The 21,085-nt window shown below is 35.4% G+C and overlaps 1 protein-coding gene and 1 pseudogene across 19 annotated transcripts in view; both read left to right on the forward strand.

Moving 5' to 3' along the window:
• The window catches only part of Ptprd (protein tyrosine phosphatase receptor type D), a 1,026,094-nt gene that overhangs the window by 429,172 nt on the left and 575,837 nt on the right, over positions 1 to 21,085 (forward strand). The gene's annotated exons all lie outside the window — the stretch shown is intronic.
• The window catches only part of LOC141415434 (peptidyl-prolyl cis-trans isomerase FKBP2 pseudogene), a 275,717-nt pseudogene that overhangs the window by 216,019 nt on the left and 38,613 nt on the right, over positions 1 to 21,085 (forward strand).

The following is a 21,085-nucleotide window of genomic DNA, read 5'->3' on the forward strand; positions in this document are numbered from 1 at the left end:
CTTATGAATAAAGAGAGCATAGTGGTCATTTACCTGGCCTAGTGGGAAGATCAGGTAAAATAGCACAAGCAAACCAGGCACCAAAATAACACAAGTAAGCTGGGCACTGGTGGCTCATACCTGTAATCCTAGTTTCTCAGGAGGCAGAGATCAGGAGGATAGTGGTTCAAAGCCCCGCAGGCAAATAGTTCACAAGACCCAATCTCAAAAAAACCCATCACAAAGATAGGACTAGTGGAGTGCCTCAAGGTGCAGGCCCTGAATTCAAAACCCCACTACCACAAAAAAAAAAAAAAAGCACAAGTAACATTCTTGGAGTGGCTTAACAGGAGTTACTGACCAATAGCTATTACCGTGCCAAGATCATATCTAACCCTTCAAGCTGGAAGACACGTTAGTCTATGTGCATTCATTTTGTTTTCTGACTTTGTATTAAATCTATGACCAGGGCAACAAAGGTTTAAGCCATCCGGATCTAGGTATGAGTCACTAAGATAGAGTTGGCATCATTGTCGTCAATACTTTACCATGACAGTTTTAAGAAGGGGCGAAGGATCTGTCTCAGGTACAATGTTGAAAGAGGTAATGAAGATAAATTACTTCATGGAAGTATTGGCATAGGAAGACAGCCAGGGTCTTTAACCAGCAGGTTAACCATTGCATCAAGAAGTTCCTAACTCAGGATCAGACTCTGAAGTACTAGGTGTCACCTGTTCAAGAGCTCTGCAAAGAGCCTTAGTCAATTTAGTCTTGGTGCAGAATCTAGTAGATGCAAAGCAAAATATCAAGACTAAATTTTGTAATCTAAGATTGAGTTCAGAGCCCAGTGCTTCATGGACTGAGACTAATATATAGGCCATTCTACAATCTCAAAACCTTTTCCTTTGCAAGAATCCAACACTTTTTTTCAAATTTATTTGTAATTAGTTAAAAACAGAATTGATCTACATTTAGGACACTGATAATTTAATCTGTTCTAATTTTGTTTGTTTCTACTCTGTTTAAAAAAAAAACTGAGTTTAAAGAAGCCCAAAGATATGAATGTTAATTTACATTCTTCTTACAAAAAAGAATGAATGAAATGCTTAAGAAGACTGTTACTGGGTACATCTCTACATAAATATGTATCTATATTATCACCATTTTTCACTTTAGGTTCAACTTAACCTCTTAAAATGGCTAAGCATTATAGAATGAAATATGAAAATATTCTTAGCTGGTTGCCCAAATATTTTGCAATAGAAAATAAATGACTGATTATATTCTCTTTCAGTTGGCCTTTTTAGTTAGATTTGGAAAGATTTGCAGTGGGTAGCACATTTGGGAATAAGTTGATATGTATGTCCTTATGTGTTGTGTATGTAACAAACAAATACACACAGAGATGAACAAATGAAAAGCTAATGTAAGTATTATCTTTGCAAATTCAATAAATTTTATTTTCATAGCTCTGGATAGATGCAAAATATTTCTTTGTCCCAGTAAACAATAGAGCCACACAGAATTTCTTATCTTTCAAAATAAAGTTGAAATTATGCATCTGTCTGTCTGCTTCATTGCTTCTGTACTTATTCCCCACTTCAATCCAAAAAGACTTTTGAGTGTCTCCAAAGCCTTTAAAACTATTCTAGATATCTTCTTCCTTGCAAGTAATTTAGAACACAGAACTTACTATTTTTGAATAAATATCACTGGTAGTAATGAAAGTATCTCTATCCTAAGAGAATGAGAAAGCGTTCTATTGGAAATAAACAATAGCCTTAAATCACCAGCATGTACAGTAGCAACATTATCATTCTTATTAAGAGATTTTGAAAGACCTTGCAGTATTCTAAATCCTTAATCACATAATGTACATTGAAAATTCAATTTCATAGTCTAAAAAATAAATAAAACATCCAATGGTTAGGAATCCTTTACATGCTTCAGTAATTTTAGGGCAGAATTATGAGTGCCAGCAACATCAGATGGACAGCTTCTACATAATGGAAATGTGCTGAACAAATGTTGAGCATATAATTATTACGCAGCAATGAAGGAAAGAGGGCATTTGAACTTGTCTTAATTAATATGCTAAGTAAGCTAATGTCTTTAATGAAAGCTTATGCAAGCTTAGCTCAAATTTACTTTGTAGAAAATTTGTCCACAAAGACATTGTCTTGAGGAGAGGGTAGAATCTTCAGAGCAATAGAATTGATTTGCTTTTTTTTTTTTTAGATTCAGAGTAGACTTTTTGTGCTGAGAAAATTTGTCCCCTAAGAAAGGTCATTGGCAGTTCATTTTTGCTCTTCTCTGAAATGCTATCTGATTAAACACTGGTACTTTACCAACCTGCGATTGCAAGCCAGTGTGTACCTAAATATTGTATGGGATATCCTGAAAATTATGGTACATGTGCTCCCAGTATTCCCAAACCATAAATCAAAACATATATTCTTACAAATTTAAGATACCTATGAATCAATAAACCAAGTTCTTTGATGTTGGAGTTAATGAGGTAGTTTAGTATGTATAGCTGTTATATTTTTATGCAATTCAAATATATGATGTGTCTCCTATAGTATGTGTTTTGGTAAATAGCATTGTCACTCAGCTCAACAATCCTAGCCGTGTTTTTATTTCTTTTCTTCTCTTCCCTTCTTTTCTATTCTCTCTCTTTCCCCTAAAATCCAGTCAGTTACTACATCATATACATCATGCATTTTTAATATCAGTACCATTCACATAATCTATAGACTCTTGCCACCAACAAACTTGGTTAGCTTGTATCTTGTATATTGTTATAATTTTTGTCTGCTTACAAAAGTCCATTTTTTTAAACACAATCAGCCCTCTGATCCATGTAAGGATGGAAATATTTAGAAAAAATTTCATCTGTATTGAACATATACACAGTTTTTCATGTCATCATTCCATAGACATATAGTATAGCAACTATTTACACTGTCATATGCAAAATAGTATTTGTATTAAATTAGAGGAATTGTGTAATTTAATATAATTTTATATAACAGAATTAAGCATCCACAGATTTTGGTACTTGAAAGGGGTCCTGTAACCAATTCCCCTGGGGTATACTGAGGATGACTATATTTCATATTATTAAAATTGTTCATTTATACTCCTTCCCCTCTGAACATAGCTTGTTGACATTAAATGAGTTATACTCTACTAAAACTAGGTTGCATTTGTTCTCTATGTCCATCACAGAAACTATCACCTAACAAGAACTAGGAAAACTAAATGAATGGAAACAAATTGCATATTAACCAAATTTTTAGTAAAAGTATATATTTAAGTCTGTATTTGCCATTTCAATCAGAGAATAGGTTATACAATACAGTCTTCAATAATCATCTCTGTGTGTCCTAAGACAATCAATAAAAAGAAAACCCAAGCCATATTTAATTGTAAGCTTTTGAGAGAAGGAAGAAGCCCCAAAGTTCAAATATTTATGCATTGCACTCTGACTCTTGAATGATAAGCAAGAGTGAAAGAGTCAAGGTAAGAGACGGACATTTCAAGTTACAATGCAAGGCCACAGAGCTAAAGAGGAACAGGGCCTCTTTGAGGAATGAATGCTGCTTAAAAAAAATAAATAAACCCTAGAGCATTAGACACACAGAGGAGAGGATGTACAAGCATGATGAACAACATTGGAACTGATCAATGACATTCTCCCAAGTGTTTTCTTTCTGGATGAACTACAGCACTTATTAATGCAGATTATAAGTAACTTGAAAACCTAACTTCTTTTGATTTTCACCATATTTAAACTTTGATTCTGACACTGTGACTTTTTTTTTCTTTTATTATTCATATGTGCATACAGGCTTGGGTCATTTCTCCCCCCTGCCCCCATCCCCTACCTTACCACCCACTCCGCCCCCTCCCGCTCCCCTCCACCCCCTCAATACCCAGCAGAAACTATTTTGCCCTTATTTCTAATTCTGTTGTAGAGAGAGTATAAGCTATAACAGGAAGGAACAAGGGTTTTTGCTGGTTGAGATAAGGATAGCTATACAGGGCATTGACTCATATTGATTTCCTGTGCATGGGTGTTACCTTCTAGGTTAATTCTTTTTAATCTAACCTTTTCTCTAGTTCCTGGTCCCCTTTTCCTATTGGCCTCAGTTGTTTTTAAGGTATCTGCTTTAGTTTCTCTGCGTTAAGGGCAACAAATGTTATCTAATTTTTTAGGTGTCTTACCTATCCTCACCCCTCCCTTGTGTGCTAAAGCTTTTATCATGTGCTCAAAGTCCAATCCCATTGTTGTAATTGCCCTTGATCTAATGTCCACATATGAGGGAGAACATACGATTTTTGGTCTTTTGGGCCAGGCTAACCTCACTCAGAATGATGTTCTCCAATTCCATCCATTTACCAGCGAATGATAACATTTCGCTCTTCTTCGTGGCTGCATAAAATTCCATTGTGTATAGATACCACATTTTCTTAATCCATTCGTCAGTAGTGGGGCATCTTGGCTGTTTCCATAACTTGGCTATTGTGAATAGTGCCGCAATAAACATGGGTGTGCAGGTGCGTCTGGAGTAACCTGTGTCACAGTCATTTGGGTATATCCCCAAGAGTGGTATTGCTGGATCAAATGGTAGATCAATGTCTAGCTTTTTAAGTAGCCTCCAAATTTTTTTCCAGAGTGGTTGTACTAGTTTATATTCCAACCAGCAGTGTAAGAGGGTTCCTTTTTCCCCACATCCTCGCCAACACCTGTTGTTGGTGGTGTTGCTGATGATGGCTCTTCTAACAGGGGTAAGGTGGAATCTTAGCATGGTTTTAATTTGCATTTCCTTTATTGCTAGAGATGGTGAGCATTTTTTCATGTGTTTTTTTTTTGGCCATTTGAATTTCTTCTTTTGAGAAAGTTCTGTTTTGTTCACTTGCCCATTTCTTTATTGGTTCATTAGTTTTGAGAGAATTTAGTTTTTTAAGTTCCCTATATGTATTCTGGTTATCAGTCCTTTGTCTGATGTATAGCTGGCAAATATTTTCTCCCACTCTGTGGGTGTTCTCTTCAGTTTAGAGACCATTTCTTTTGATGAACAGAAGCTTTTTAGCTTTATGAGGTCCCATTTATCTATGCTATCTCTTAGTTGCTGTGCTGCTGGGGTTTCATTGAGAAAGTTCTTACCTATACCTACTAACTCCAGAGTATCTCCTACTCTTTCCTATATCAACTTTAGAGTTTGTGGTCTGATATTAAGATCCTTGATCCATTTTGAGTTAATCTTGGTATAGGGTGATATACATGGATCTAATTTCAGTTTTTTGCAGACTGCTAACCAGTTTTCCCAGCAGTTTTTGTTGAAGAGGCTGCTATTTCTCCATCATATATTTTTAGCTCCTTTATCAAAGACAAGTTGGTTGTAGTTGTGTGGGCTCATATCTGGGTCCTCTATTCTGTTCCACTGGTCTTCATGTCTGTTTTTGTGCCAGTACCATGCTGTTTTTATTGTTATTGCTTTGTAATATAGTTTGAAGTCAGGTATTGTGATACCTCTAGCATTGTTCTTTTGACTGAGTATTGCCTTGGCTACTCGTGGCCTCATGTTGACACTGTGACTTTATAGGAAAGATAATTCAATGTGAACTGACATAAAGGAAATGTCTCTTTAAATGTGACTAAGTGTAAATTCCGTATGGGATGACTGTTTGATCATGTTTTCCTGCTTCCTGTTATGCTCATAAAGTGATAATAGTAATTCTATGGTGGCTGTTTCACATTTTGGAGGAACTTTTTAAAATGATACTGAACACCAATAGCTAATCAGCATTTTTCTGGGGTAGTCCATAAATTAGGAAGTGGAAAGATCACAATTTCTATTCACTAATTTTAGAAAGAATATTTATCATCAGAAAGTGATAATGTATGTAGCATCCACTGAAGTAATTCATTATTTTCCTGTTAATCAAAACCAAGTAAACACCAAAAACTGTGCCCCTCTGACTAGATGAGTCGATAAGACTGAATTCATAAAAATCCAAATTGCTCTGTACTATTATTAGTTATATTTTAATCCATTAAATTTGTGTAGTTCTCAAAGTGCAGTCTGTTTAATAAATCATTTTGAATTGGCCCATGTTTAACATATAAATCTTCATCCTTTGACTATCCAGCAATAAATCGATTATAGCTGATATCTCAGAAGATTTCAGCAGAGATCTTCATGTGGCAGGAACACAAGAAATTAAGTCAATGTTATCATGTGGTTACGAATATATTACTACAGGCAAACTAATCTTAACATTTCCATTCCTATTTCTTAGTGGATAGTTAGTTGAATTTTCTAGTACCCCAAAACAAAGCTGATTGGAGATAAACTACTGAAAACTAAGCAGGTTACAATTGCCATGTATATCAAACACTAAACTACTTATCTTTCATAATAAGGAGGATCAGAAATTATGTGAAATTCTCTTTCTCTCAACCTTCCATCAACTGATTTGAAGAAACCTTCAGTAATCCAAACCTGTGTGTCAGAAGCAAAGGAAACTACAAGCATTTCTGTGGAGGTTTATGAAACAAATGTCAAATCATGTAGCCAAGAGCATCCTGGCTCCAAAAAAGTTGTACCAAAAACTTTGAGAAAAAAAGTCTCAAGATTCACATCATGGATTGAGGTTGCTATCAATATCTGAAGACACAGGAATTGTATCATTACTCAAATTGATGATGTAATTCCAAAAGGCAAATGTATATCCATTTTTTGGAAAGAAAACAGAAAGAATGATTATGAGAAGAGGACTAAATGGCTCAGAGTAAGATTTATTATCTTGTTTTCTGGAACAACTTTTGGAAAACTCTTTTTCCAGTTTTCTCCTTTCACGCAGCATTAAGCCTCATATAATCTCCCATCACCAGGTTTTCCCCCAAGTAAAGGAGACAGGATATTTTCAAATGCCTTCTCTTTCAGATCTCCAGTCAAGATAAAGTTGGCTATGTGAATAAAACACTCATTCTTTAGGCTTTTTCAGAATTTATTCAGTAAGATTATGAGAGCAAAAAAAAGAATGATAATCAGACTTCTCTTGGGATGATATTTTAGAATCTCTTATTAGACAGCGCTTTAAGTCATCAAAACATATTACTTAAAAGGTAGACACCAATGTTTTATAGTTTTCAGTGTACAGATATCTTACCTTCATGGTTAAATTTATCTTTAAGTTTGTTTCATTTTGTGTTTTTGCAATGATATTATAAATAGAATTGTTTTCTTAATTTCCTCCTTTGGATAGTTTGTTGTTAGTCTATACAAACATAACTGATTTTTGAACATTGGTTTTACATTCTACAACTTTACTGAATTTGTTTGTTAGTTCTAATAGTGTCTTGTTGGAGTCCTCATCATGTATATGAAATCATTGTTTCTGTAAACAGAGACAAATTTACTTGCTTTTTTCTAAGATATCTATATTCCCATGTTCTTTGCAGCATTTTTCACAATAGCTAAGATAAGCAATCAACCTAGTCTCCATCAACAGTTGAATGAATAAAGAACATTTGAGGCTAGACATGGTGGTACACACTTTAAACCTAACACTTGGGGGGAAGGCTAAGGCAGAAGAATCTTGGGTTTTAAATGATTCTGGGTTACATTGTGAGACCCTGTCTGAGAAGAAAGAAAGAGAGAGAGAAAAGAAAGAAAGGAAGGAAGAAGGAAAGAGAGGGGATGGAGGGAGGGAGGGAAGAAGGGAGGAAAGGAGGAGGGAAGGAAGGAGAGAAGAGAAAAGAAAGGAAATGTGAGATTCATAGCTACGTATACACACACACAAAATGGAGTATTATTCAGCCTTAGTAAAGAAGAAAATACTGTCACATGTGACATTGTGGATGAAACTGGAAGACATCATAATAAGTGAAATAAGTCAGGCTCAGAGAGGCAAATTGCCTGATTTCATGTATATGTGAACTCTAAAATAGTTGAATTTATAAAAGCAGGGAGTAGACTAGTGGTTGGTAGGGCTAGAGGTGAGTAAGGTATGGAAAGATGTTAGTTAAAGAGTAAAAGTTTTCAGTTATGCAAAAAATAATTTCTGAAGACTTCATGTAAAGCATGTTGACTACAGTTATTAATACTATATGTTATACTTGGAATAAAATATTTTAAATGTATGCACAAGAAAGAAAGTATCTAGGTAAGGCAATGGATATATAAATTATCTTACTTGAGATAATCATTTTGCAATGCATATATACTTTAAAACATCATATTGAATACCTTAAATATATACAATATTTATTTGGCAATTGTTCTTCAATTAAACAGGGTGGAAAGTTAAGTGATGCCTTAATTTTGTGTTTACAGGCATTGATTTGGGTAATTCAAGTCTGAGCTGAACTTCTGAATTTGAGCCCCATCTTGGTTATACTTTTTTTTCTGTAAATGTTCTAGGTTCCCAAGAGCTTTCTAGTTTTCCACTGTTTCTATATTATCTCATCTTCTCAATCAACAAATATTTATCAGTTCAGCATTCACAATTTGTATAACTACAGGTAAGAGAGAAGCTAAATGGTGAGAGATCCAAAGAAGTCTTGAAGAATAGAATCCTTGATCTTCTGTAAGCTTTTTATTTGAAACTTTAGGACCCAATCTTTTACCTTCTTTTCCAGCCCTGCACTGAATACTGAGAGCTATACATGACCACCTAGGTAGAGAACTTACTATAAGAAATCCTAGGTTTGTGACTTACTATTTTTAGTATCCTTAAAGCTTTTAAACATTAATGGTAGAGAAGATTAAGAAGTAGGCTCACATCACAAGTTTTATTCTTACAGATGGTTAAAATGCTACCAAGTAATAGTTTTTATCTCTCTGTGCTCTCCTGGAATTTTCTGATCTCAATGTATCAAACCTCAAAATAGATTTGGCTGCAAGACAGAAAAGTAGTGCATCAGGTGATGGCTCTGAGCCAAGTATTCCTGCAGTTAAAGCATTAAAACACTATGTATTCACCTTTTTAAAATATATTAGGCTAGAATAACTGTATCAGGTACCCATTAGCTCAGTGGAAATCAGTCCTATGCATTAAAGAACTGATTCAACTCATCCTTTTGTTTGTGAACGTGAAGAGCATGTCATCAGTGTCGGTGATAAAGTATACTGATATAAGATTCAGCTAATCCCTTTGAAATTATTAGAACAAAAGCTTAAACTTGGTATAATGAAAGGGTAAATAATCATCTGTATCTTACTCTGGAGTTCTTTTACGAAAAAGACCAGTCAATAGTAAAGCATGTTTACAAGGGGGAAGGTGTTGAGTAGGGACAATGCTTCAAATAGTTAAATTAAAATTTTGCCTTCTTTCTGTGTACTTAGGAGCTAGTCCAAATGCAGTTCATAACTTCCTCTGTGACCTTGAACAAATAGTTCAATCTCAGTCTCCTCCCCTGTTAAAAGAGCAGTTGAGATTGACTGGGATGATTTTGTAGTTACCTTGAGTTCAATTACTCCATGTTCTAAAAGAAAAAAATCTAAACTGAATCATTACTAATCCGTAGGCCCAGATGATGTTTTCTGCCATAGATTGTGATAATACTTAACATCTTTTAAATAACAGAAAAAAGACTTAAATAGCTTTCACAACTTGAACTACAATGATTCTTTAATCTGCTGAGAAGTATTTTCAGAAAGAATGATCAAAAGAGGTCACTCAATGTCTGCAGAGCCTGTGTGAAGGGCAACCAAGTTATATACATGGAAATATTTCATCTGAACAAGGAAGAAGTACAAATCCTGGCAGAGTGAATTCAGACATGGAGGGATTATTTCCAAGCAAAAGAATCAGAGAATTTTACATGCAGAAAATACAGTCAAGCTTTTCAGAACATCAAATCATTCAATGAACAAGACACTGAGTTAGATTTTGATAATTAGCAAAAATTCACTTATGGATGGAACTTCCCTTTTTAAGAGTTCAGGGTCTCAAGAGAAACAATGAAGCTGACATTTATTATAAACTACTAAAAATTCTATGAGCTAATGATTATAAAACTTCTGTCACATTGTCTGGGACCCAGTACTCACTCAAGAGACATTAGATTTTGCTATTATTATTGTTTATATTAGGATAAGAAAAAAATACTGTAACAAATTGTGGAATAAAGATTGAGTTGATCAAGGTGGGCTTCACAGAGTGAGTAATATTTGAGATAAGTTCTGAGGGACAGGGAGAAGTGATTTTGTGAAACCTGTGCAGTAAGGGACAAGGGATAGCTTCTAGTCAAAAAGATGCAGCTTAAGCAAAGGCAGAATGATGAAAGAGGGTGAGTCAAATTAAGGAATCTGCAAGAGGCCTGGAAGTGACTGGAAACTGTGAGGTAAGGCATGGAAAAAGGTGGCGCTATTGATCTATACCAGAGATTTAAAGTCTATTTTTTTGTTATTCTAAGTGGTTTGAGTTTGAACTTGAAGAGAATTTTTGAAAGATTTTTAAATAGGAGAATTATAACTATAGTAAGAAAAACAGATTCAATAGAAGCAAACATGTATGCTAGTGATTGGTTAAAAACTTGTTGCAATAGTCCAACTTACAAATTGAGTACTTGAACCAATTCCTTCTTGGTTCAAGTCCTCCTTGGACTAAACGCAATGGTTCTCATATAGGAAGAGTAAAGAAAGATGCAAGAGATCTTTGGAGGAAGAAAGAGCAGATCTTGGCACCTAGAGATGTGGAGTGAAAGGAAACTGAGGATGACATCCAAATTATTGGTTTAGAAACTTCATGGGCCATGTTGAGTTTGTGGTCTTCGGGCATATCCGTGTGCAGGCAACCATGCTCATAAGGTAAAAATATTTTAGCACAGACTACCTGCACTCATAGTGCTCATGCTTCCCATGATCACAGACATAAACAAATGGCAACCTTGTCAAAAAGGATACCTTCATAGACCTAATTCAGATTTCCCAGCTTGTTGAAATTTCATAAATGTTAAATACTGTCACTCTTTCAAAAAAAAATCAGAACAATTATTTCAAGAAATAAATGTTCTATCCTAGTTCACATCTGGGTGGCTGACTTGTGCCAAGTCCTACTGAATTGCTAGAAATTGGCAGGGGGCAAGGATGATGAGGTAGCATACTATAAAGGGTCATTTACAATTTTCCTTCATAGACAAGGTAGATTCTGCAAGTAGGAGTGAGTTTGCTCATGATGGAGAACCCTCAATGGGACCATCTGTTGGGAGAGGTGAGGTGGTGAGAAGCTAAGACAAGAGGAAGGGATTGGCAGGTTCCATGAAATTCAAGCACCACTTTGATTCCCTGATTAGTACAAGAAGTGTAGTTGCCTCCAAAATAAACTGAAAATGTCACAAACTGATGCAATGTGCTAAAAGCACCTAGTAGTAAAGTTGACACATAGTAAGCACTCAACAAATGATTCCTCTTTCTATCCCACTCAGGACTAAGTTTTGTATTTTTTCACAACCTCCCCTGCACCAAACAGAGCACTGAGGACCAAATTAAATAAATGCCTGATTGAAACAGTGCTTGTTAGGGGCAAAATTAAGAACAATGTTTTGCATTCATGAAAAAATTGGATGTTATGGTGGATATTTGCCTTTTCAGTTCTATAGACTTACTTAAGGAGCACTCAGATGCATTGAATCATAAGAGGGATGGAGAGTGTTGGATTTAATAGTAGCTGAAGCCCCCGGGACTGAGCCTTATGAAGACAAATAGTAGACATAATAATAAAATTAAAATATTTCTACTGTTCCAAATTTAGAAAATGACTGTCTTCTTTTTGTAAATGATAATAGCTTGCAAACAGTTCAGTTTTTTTAACTATGTAAATCGTATAGTACAGTTTAAAGGATTTTTTAATTAAAACATTTGGAGCACTCAAATATAGACTGCAACTTCCAGTTTTCATAATAGTTTGCTCAAAAATACTTGACTTAGCAATCACATATGACTCCCTATATTATTTCACAGAAACCATGTTTGAGGTGTGTTACCTCCATCTGGCATGTAGGGCACATGGACTGGCTGGCATTCATTACTCCTTGGCAGATATCATGTGTTTATTGAAGACATACACTGCCTTTGGAAAACTTGCCTATGTTTTGTAATTGTTTCAAGGAGACTTAAGGCTGTTAACCTACATTATTATTTTTAAGTGGCTGTAGGCAATTTCTAAAATAAAAAAATATCAAGACACAAAAGAGCTACACAGAAGTGGTCCTTCTAAACCATTCTCTTATTCTTGCCTCTGAGGCCTCCAAATCAGTTCTTGTGCATTTGAATAAATGAGAGCTATTGAGAACACCAAATGTTATTTTAACTATTGTTAAACATTTTAACTCCCCTGATGACTTTTCTATTCACATGGTCATTGAAAGTAAATGATGTGAGCAAAAAGTAATCATATGTGTGTATGCATGCATGTGTATACATAAAGTACAAGCATGGAAAATGAATATGCTATTGATCTATCTTTTCTGAAAGTTTTGGTATTGAGAAAAATTATCAATTTGGTTCACCCATTTCAGAAAGATTCTATAAACAATAACAAAAATAATGTGTATTGACAGTGGACCTTATAGAAAAAAGAAGACAAGAGAGTTGGTGAAGAAAAACATAGTAGCACAGAATATATACTTTTAAATAAGTGATGACCTATTTACATAAGGATTGAAAGAGTAAACTACATGCAAATTAGTTGCCAGTTAACAGTGTGAATCCCTTCTCCCTAGCGTGGTACCCTCCTAATGGTGAAGAGATACTAGGCTTATATCTGACCTGGCCCTTGCCCATTTTTCCCTTTTATTATTCTGATTGTGACTTATGCTCCCAAAAGGCCCACTTTTACATCCTTGTCTCACTCCTATCCATTCCAACTCAGTTTGGACTACTTATTTAAATTTATTAAATATGATTATATTAAATGCACAAGGTAATGGTTTCCTAAGACTACATTGGATTTATTATGTCAAGATTTAAAGGAATAACTTTTAAAATTATAGGTCAATGAGCACCCCCCCACACACACACAGTTCCAGAAAGGGGTCCTGAGACTCAACCTTTTGAAATAGACTGTCAAATGAATCTGATGGGGCAGATAGGCATCACTGGCTACTGGTGTGTATGTGTGTGTACATCCATGTGTATGCACAAGGACAGACAGAATCCTGACAGAAATTCTGTTCTATCCTGATAGAATGCAAATAGAATCACTGAATAAAATAGGATGAAGTACCTATGTTCCTGTTTCTAGTATATTTAATACTCTGTTCCTACTTGGAAATTGTATGACTCTTCATAACAGTAAATGGCCTCAAAGATTCTGGTGGAAGGTTTTTTAGACCTTCCTGGCTTGAGAGAATAACTTCCAGCTTGAGGAATTTTTTTTTAAGATCACCATTACTACTTCTCCCTACTGCTTCCTTCTTTTGTCAATGAACATGCTGCCACTTCCTCCCCACTGCAGAAATACATGCACACATGCACACAAACACATGTACATCAAGGTGAGTGAGTTAGTCTATTCTATGGCAACAAAAAAGAGGTTTGCTGTTACTTTTCCAGCCCATAATCTGCAAACCACAAGTCACAATGCAAAATTAACATCAACTAAACAAACACTAAAAAGTAATTTCAGCCACAATGAAATTATAGCATAGCTATATCAATATCTAAAAGTAAAATTAAAATAAGATAAAGAGTAAAGAGTAAGCAAATAACTTGGTTTTAGTTTCAGGCATCTTAAGTGTCTTAGAACAGGTCATTGTAATGCAAGAAACAAATATACTCAGTTAGTACAAAGAGAAGCCAAAAAGAAGGAATTTCTTGAAAACAACCAAGAGTAAATCTCATGACAAAAGAGTGCAGAAAATACAGGCAGGTCACATGAGGGGCCATGCAAGGACCTGAAAAGTTCTTTGGAGATTCAGAGTCACATCCTTTTTTTCCTCCATCTATTTCTTGTTCTGGGATCACATGGCTTTCTTATCCCAACCTCCCTATACAATCCTGGCACTCTTCCCTTTCCATACATACATAGCAGGCATCAATTATCTACTCACTTCCAGCACAGAGATAAACCAGATTTGCTGTGCTTAAATTCCAAATACCAGAAATAAATAATTAGGTTATATCACTTGTATCCATTACTGAAGCCAAAAAACACTTTTGGTGTCCAAACACTTTTGGTGTCCAAAAGTGTAGCACACATTTTGAAAAGGGATACCATTGCTTCATTTTCAGGAGAAGGATATAGAAAAGGAATGGAGTAAATGAAAGAGGGAGTCACTGGCATCACTTCAATATTAGGAGCAATAATTCTGCATCCAAAGTTTACTCTGGGTTCAAAACTCCCAGTTCTTTGGTACTAAATTCAAGAGAAAATCCAGCCACTTGTTAGATAAGTGATACCTTGGTAAGTAGATAACCTGATAACTTGATAGCTATGTTATGGACAACTATTAACATAATCAAGCAAATACAGTTTTAAAAACATGAGAATTCATCATAATTATGTTACTATTAACCCATATTTATGCCTCAGCTTTCAATGTATAAATACTGACATTTTCAAATTCCTTTGGTTAACACCAATACATGAATATCTGAGTAGAAATGTTCATAGATAAATGTACGTTTATTCTCTAGTATTACAGAAGGCTCTTTATCATGATGTGAGATAATGTTTTGTTAATTTTCTTCCTTTACTTTCCTTTGGATTATTCTAAAATGCCACAACAAATAAATACTACTATTGCTTATAAACTAATATCTCAGCTGGTGAATCTACATACTTATTTCTTTAGATTTTCTCCCTTCTCGCTTCATTTAAAGTTCTTTGTATCTTTAACTACTAGTTATTTCCATGAAGGAAAAAAGATTTTGTTTTCACAGGCTCTCTGGTTTCCTTTAGCAACTGGTCATTCCTGAGCAGCCAATAAGAACCTCCATTTAGTCAAAATTGACAGTGACTAATAGGTGCCTTAGAGATCTACTTACTGATTATCCCCATTAGAAAACAGAGAAGTTTGCTGAGAATTTTAGACCCTGTTGTGGCATGTTTTAGTATTCTTTCTTGTTACAATTTATCAATTGCGTGTAAGTGCTTAGAGGAAGGACTGGGTTTGGTTATTAATCATTTTGATTAAACTATCAAAATATGACCATGTCAGATATTTCAATCTTTTTCCATTTCAAATACACTGTTCTTTTTTTTTTTAAGGTAGATGCTGTTTTACTTTGAGTGTTTTTTTTGTTTTTAATTATTCATTTATTCACATGTACATACATTGTTTGGGTCATTTCTCCCCCCTGTCCCCTCTCTACCTGACTTCCAGGCGGAACCTGTTCTGCCCTTATCTCTAATTTTGTTGAAGAGAAGACATAAGTATAATAAGGAAGACAAAGCATTTTTGCTAGTTGAGTTAAGGATAGCTGTACAGAAAGATTCCTAGCATTGCTTTCATGTACACTTGTATAACAACCCATGTTGATTCATCTCCAACTGATCTTTAAACTGGTTCCTGATCCCCTTCTCATGTTAACCTCTGTCACTTTAAGGTTTCTGTGTTAATTCCTCTGGAGTGGGGACATCAAATGCTTTCATGTTTTGGGTTTTCTGCCTATTCCTTTATTCCCCATATGTACTCTCCCCTTGTCATATGATCCAAGTTCAACCACACTGGTACATTTGCCCTAGATCTAAAGTCTCATATGAGAGAGAACATACAATTTTTGGTCTTCTGAGCCTGACTAATCTCGCTCAGAATGATGTTCTCCAGTTCCATCCATTTACCTGCAAATGATAAGATTTCATTCTTCTTCATAGCTGAGTAAAATTCCATTGTGTACAAGTACCACGTTTTCTTGATTCATTCATCAGTAGTGGGGCATCTTGGTTGTTTCCATGACTTGGGTATTGTGAATAGTGCTGCAATAAACATCGGTGTGCAGGTGCCTCTGGAGAAACCTGTGTTGCATTCCTTTGGGTACATCCCCAGGAGTGGGATTGCTGGATCATATGGCAGGTCTATGTTTAGATTTTTAAGAAGCCTCCAAACTTTTTTCCAGAGTGGTTGCACCAGCTTGCATTCCCACCAGCAGTGTACCAGGGTTCTTTTTTCCACATCCTCACCAACACATGTTGGTGGTGGTGTTTTTGATGATGACTATTCTAACAGGGTTGAGGTGGAATCTTAGTGTAGTTTTGATTTGCATTTCCTTTATGGCTAGGGATGGTGAGCATCAAATACACTGCTTTCTTAATATTTAAGAAAAATATTATCTTGTTAACATTACATATATATGCATATATATTAGTGACTTTAAAAAAGTTGTAATTGTGACTATACCTAAGGTGAACATTTATTTATTTAAGCAGACTTTTCTCAGTGCACACAATGCTCTCATTAACCGGAAAGTTTTATTAAATCAAGTTTCCAGACTGAAAACTTGAAAACAGCAAGCCTATATCTAAACAGGCAGAAGTGAACAGTTACTAGATGAGCTTATCCAAAGAATTTAAACAAATCATGATGAAATTTCTTCTTAATCTTCAGGTCCTGGATAGCTGATCTCATCTTCTCTTGACTGTATAGTATGATAGGGATGAGCACGATAAAGTGATAGAAAGTATGTATCTGTAAGCATCTACCTGTAGGTTTAGAAATCCTAAGACATAAACAATATGTGCCTAAGATATGTCATTTTTTTTATAAATTTCTTAGCTATTCTAAGATTTGTCAACAGGGTATTCCCTGATTTAAAAGAAAGAGAGAGAGAGAAGAAAGAAGGGGAGAGAGAGAGAGAGAGAGAGAGAGAGAGAGAGAGAGAGAGAGAAAGAGAGAGAGAGAATGTTTTGTTAAGAAAGAAAGGAAGGAAGGAAGGAAAGAAAGAAAGAAAAAAATAATAAGTTGGTGCAAGTGACCATAGTAATGCAATTCATCAAGTTAGAGAAAGTTTGATCCATAATACTGTGTTATACTTTGCTCAATACTATGAAAATATACGAGATTTACAATATTCCTTTCCAACAGTTAGTATCTAATTAAGCAAAATTGTACATTTTAGGGAAAGTACCTTTTATTCACTCAGAGAAGGATGCAATATATTTTCTAGCCTAGGTTATGACTAATTACCCCAATATATTTATTTTTATATTAATATAATATATAGATATATTCAGTGCTGCTCAATATCACCCTCTAGAGATCAGGCTGTGATTTGACCAGATTCCATTTGAATGCTATTGTTCTGAAAATGAGAACACTGAATTTATTTTCCAAAGTAAAAATCCCTTAAATCCTCTGCTCAAAGAACACTGGAATGTGCTAACAAAAATACCAAAGTCAATGCTGATTTCCTGACAATTCATTATGTACTTCCAGTGGGTTTTTTCTTCTTTGCTTTTTTTTGTTTCCCTCACTGGGCCAAGGGAGAAACTGCTTTCTGTCTACTTAAGGAGTTGGATTTCAGTACATTTTGTTAGACTGGATAGGTCAGCAGGTGTGTGCTAACACATTACCCAGGTGGCCACTTAATGCAGTGTGATTGAGCATGGAGGAAATAAGCAACCTTTCCAAGCACTAGGGCTGTCTGGCTGCTTGGGCAGGTGAATGTGATTAGTGACTGACTTTGGGTAGAGATTCCCCTGTATTCCCAACAGATGTTCCCTTAATTGAAAGCTTGTTGTGATGTTGTTGATTCTGAGAGGCCCCAAATTCCCTTTAATGTCTCTTGCTTGTTAAAAATACACCTTCCATCCTCAAAAAGAGAAGCTTAGTTAACAATTACACATGTGGTGGAAGAGTGGGTATGCACATGTGTGCACACGTAAGATCAATCTTTAAAGTTAAGCTCTGAATACTTTTCTGGCTTTCCATCAAATGACCTCTAGCAATAAGCCATGAGGTCTATCTAAATCCTGCCATTTTGCCAAATGTCCCTTTTAAATAGGTCTGGGATAAAGCAGGACAGCACGTTTGCAGCTGCATCCTTCTCCACTGATACAAACTGCTAGGACTCTTCATTGTTTTCCCCCAATACAAGCAGAAAAATTAGAGTAGATTATAAAAATACAGATGTCTTTTTTCTGATTGACTAAGAAAACTGGAGTAATGAAAGTGAGAAAGACAAAATGAAACCAGGAAAGGAATAGGATAAGAAGACAAAATCATGTCTAAGATTCCTGTTTGTGGGTGCTAACAAGTCCACGGTTGCTTTGTCCTGTTCATCCATGCTCATAGAAAAACGGGAAATAGAATCAGTTGCACAATTCCCATTGCCTTACAATAAAAACAAGTCTATTCCTTGCACAGAGAAAAGAAGCGTTTATTCCATGAGGCCTTATAAAAAGAACACAGTTGTATTCAGAACTTGCCTGAACCTGGCAGTTGATGTGCAGTTTGCTTTGAATATTTGATACCAGAGTCAATTTTATTAGAAAAGATTAATTATGTGGAACAAACATTGATAAATAGATACATACATGCATACATACAGTATATAGATGTATATTATAATTCATTACATTTAATAGATTGCACTTTATAGCCCATTGTTTCCAATAAGAAAAACATAGTCATGAGAGGTGAATGATGTCAGGTGTTTGAGGAAGTATTCATTCTACACATAGTCATTGAGTTCTAAGTGAGGTGTACTTTCCTACTTTCTGATTATATTAGGTGGTTGATTTCACTGGGTTTGTGCAGGAAGGACAATTTTACAATTCTATCGCTAAGAATCTTGTAGTCAACAGCCATATTTCTCTGCTCTCTTTCATGGACAGTTTATATCTGACAGCTTTCTCACACACTGTCTCCAGGTCATTGTTGGTTTACCTTCCATTGGCTATGTTTTCTAGGGTTAGAGAACAGCACACCTCACCTCAGGCCATGAAGCCTCACCTTAGGCTCCATTGCATGATGATGACATTCTACTCCATGTCACTGCTTTTCTGACTGTGATTCTCAGACTTTCCTGCTGGGTCAACCCTTTGATCCAGTCATTAAATGTCCTCATTCTCCCAAAGACTGACTTTTTCTCTGCTTACCCTTGTTTCCTCTCCACCAGTGCAGATGGTAGTGCTCTACTGACATCAACTTATTTTTGACTCTCCTGTCCTTTTTTCTAAACTTTCTTCTGAGTCACAGACTATATATCCTTTGATAGATCTATTTAGTTGTCACTTTGTCACTTCAAGCTCAGGGAGTTCAGGATATAATGTCTGACCTTTGATGTAAAACTTGGTACTCTTCTAGTGTTCCCTGGCCGAATGGAACACATCACCAAAATCAAATTGTCCAGACATACAGGATATTTCCAAACACCTCCTTCTCCTTCATCCCTGTCTCCAGTGTGATAACTAATTATGCAAGTCAACTGCACCAGACCACAAGATGCCCACATACATGGTCAGACGTTATTCTGGCTTTATCCATGTGGGAGTTTTGAATGACACTAACATTTGAATGGAAAAACCAAATAAGGAAGATTGGCTTCCTTATTGGTGGACTTCAGTTGATTAGTTGAGGGCCTGAATAGAACAAAAGTCTAATACTCTTGTTGCTAAGAGAGAATGTCCTCATTCCTTACTGCCTTGAGTTGGGACATCAATTTTGTTTTTTCTTTCTTCCCTTTGGACTCCAACTGAAACATAAGCTCTTTCTTGGTCTCAAGACTATTGGCCTTGAGACGCAGAACTACACCATCAGCTCTCCTGGGTCTCCAGCTTCCTGACCACACATCTTGAAACTTCTTGGCCTCCATAATCACATGAATCAATTCCTTACATTCAACCTATCTATCTCTCTGCATGTACACATGAGTGAAATACACACATACTATTGTCTCTCACCAACTACTATATCAAGTGTATCAGTAATCACCATGGATCTTGCTTCCTGTAAGTGCTCTTGTCATGAGTCACCTTGCCTCAATTCAATTGTCCCCATGAAGAGTCCTGTCTTTTACACATAGCAGTGTTGTAGAATCCTTGATCCCCATGGATACTGGTTTCTATCCAATCTGTTCTCTGTAGCTAATTAGACTGATTTTTTCAAAACACTGATCTTATTCTGATACCTCTCATCCTATTCTGATTTCTCTATCATAAACCTTTTCTATTGTTTTTAGGATAAAGATCAAATTCTCAAATATGGCATCTGAGTCTCTGCATAGCTTCATGTACACATCTCCAACTTGCTATAACATTACTCTCTCCCTTGCTTTTTTAGCACTGATCACACTAGATGTTTTGCAGTTCCTTGAACATGTGTTCTCAGAAGGTCTGGCACATGCTTTGTGGTTCAGTTCCTTCTGTTATTTATGTGCTCTCATTGCATCTGTGGTGTACCAAGGAAGGTATGACAGAGTCTGCCAGGGTGTAAGCAATTAGGGTACATTGATGGTAGAAAGTTTAATAACAATAACAAAAAACCCACTACAGATTGGTGTGATTCTTATTAGTACCTTGCAGCACCAGTTCTAAACAATGTCTTTTCTGAATAAATCTTTTATTTTTTGGTCTAAATTCCAAACAATTGATAGGATTACTATTGAGTAATAGTAATGTACACTGCAAATTAGTGTTGTTTAAAAATGTTCTTTGCTAAGCATTATATTCTATCTAGGAATTCATTTGGAGAACTCCTAATTATATTTTTAGTCCTTGTTATAAACTCAGTTACAAACATTTGCTAAAAAAAAAAGAAGTTGTTAACCATCCACAGTCATTACAGCATGCCTCAGGTACAGGTGTGTCTGAAACCCTATTACTCTACATATTTCTGAACTTAAATAGTAAATTCCAAATAAGCAATGATAACACAGTAAATATAAGTGAAAGAAACTTTGTAAGTTGTTTCAGTTCTACAATCCTTTGTGACCACTTGAACTTTTTTGTTTCTATTTAAATATTCAAATGGAAAATAACACAAATAGCAAAGTGTAATATTTTTGTTGCTAAGAACAAATTTTAGTTCATATGGAATATTTTTCCTTGATCTGAGTAATATCTTCAAATTAAAAATGTATTCTGTCTTGTTTACTTTAAAATTAAAGAATAAAATCGTAATTGTTGACAGCTATAACATCAATATCAT

Source organism: Castor canadensis, chromosome 13 (genome assembly GCF_047511655.1).
Source record: "Castor canadensis chromosome 13, mCasCan1.hap1v2, whole genome shotgun sequence".
In the NCBI taxonomy this organism is placed as follows: Eukaryota; Metazoa; Chordata; class Mammalia; order Rodentia; family Castoridae; genus Castor; species Castor canadensis.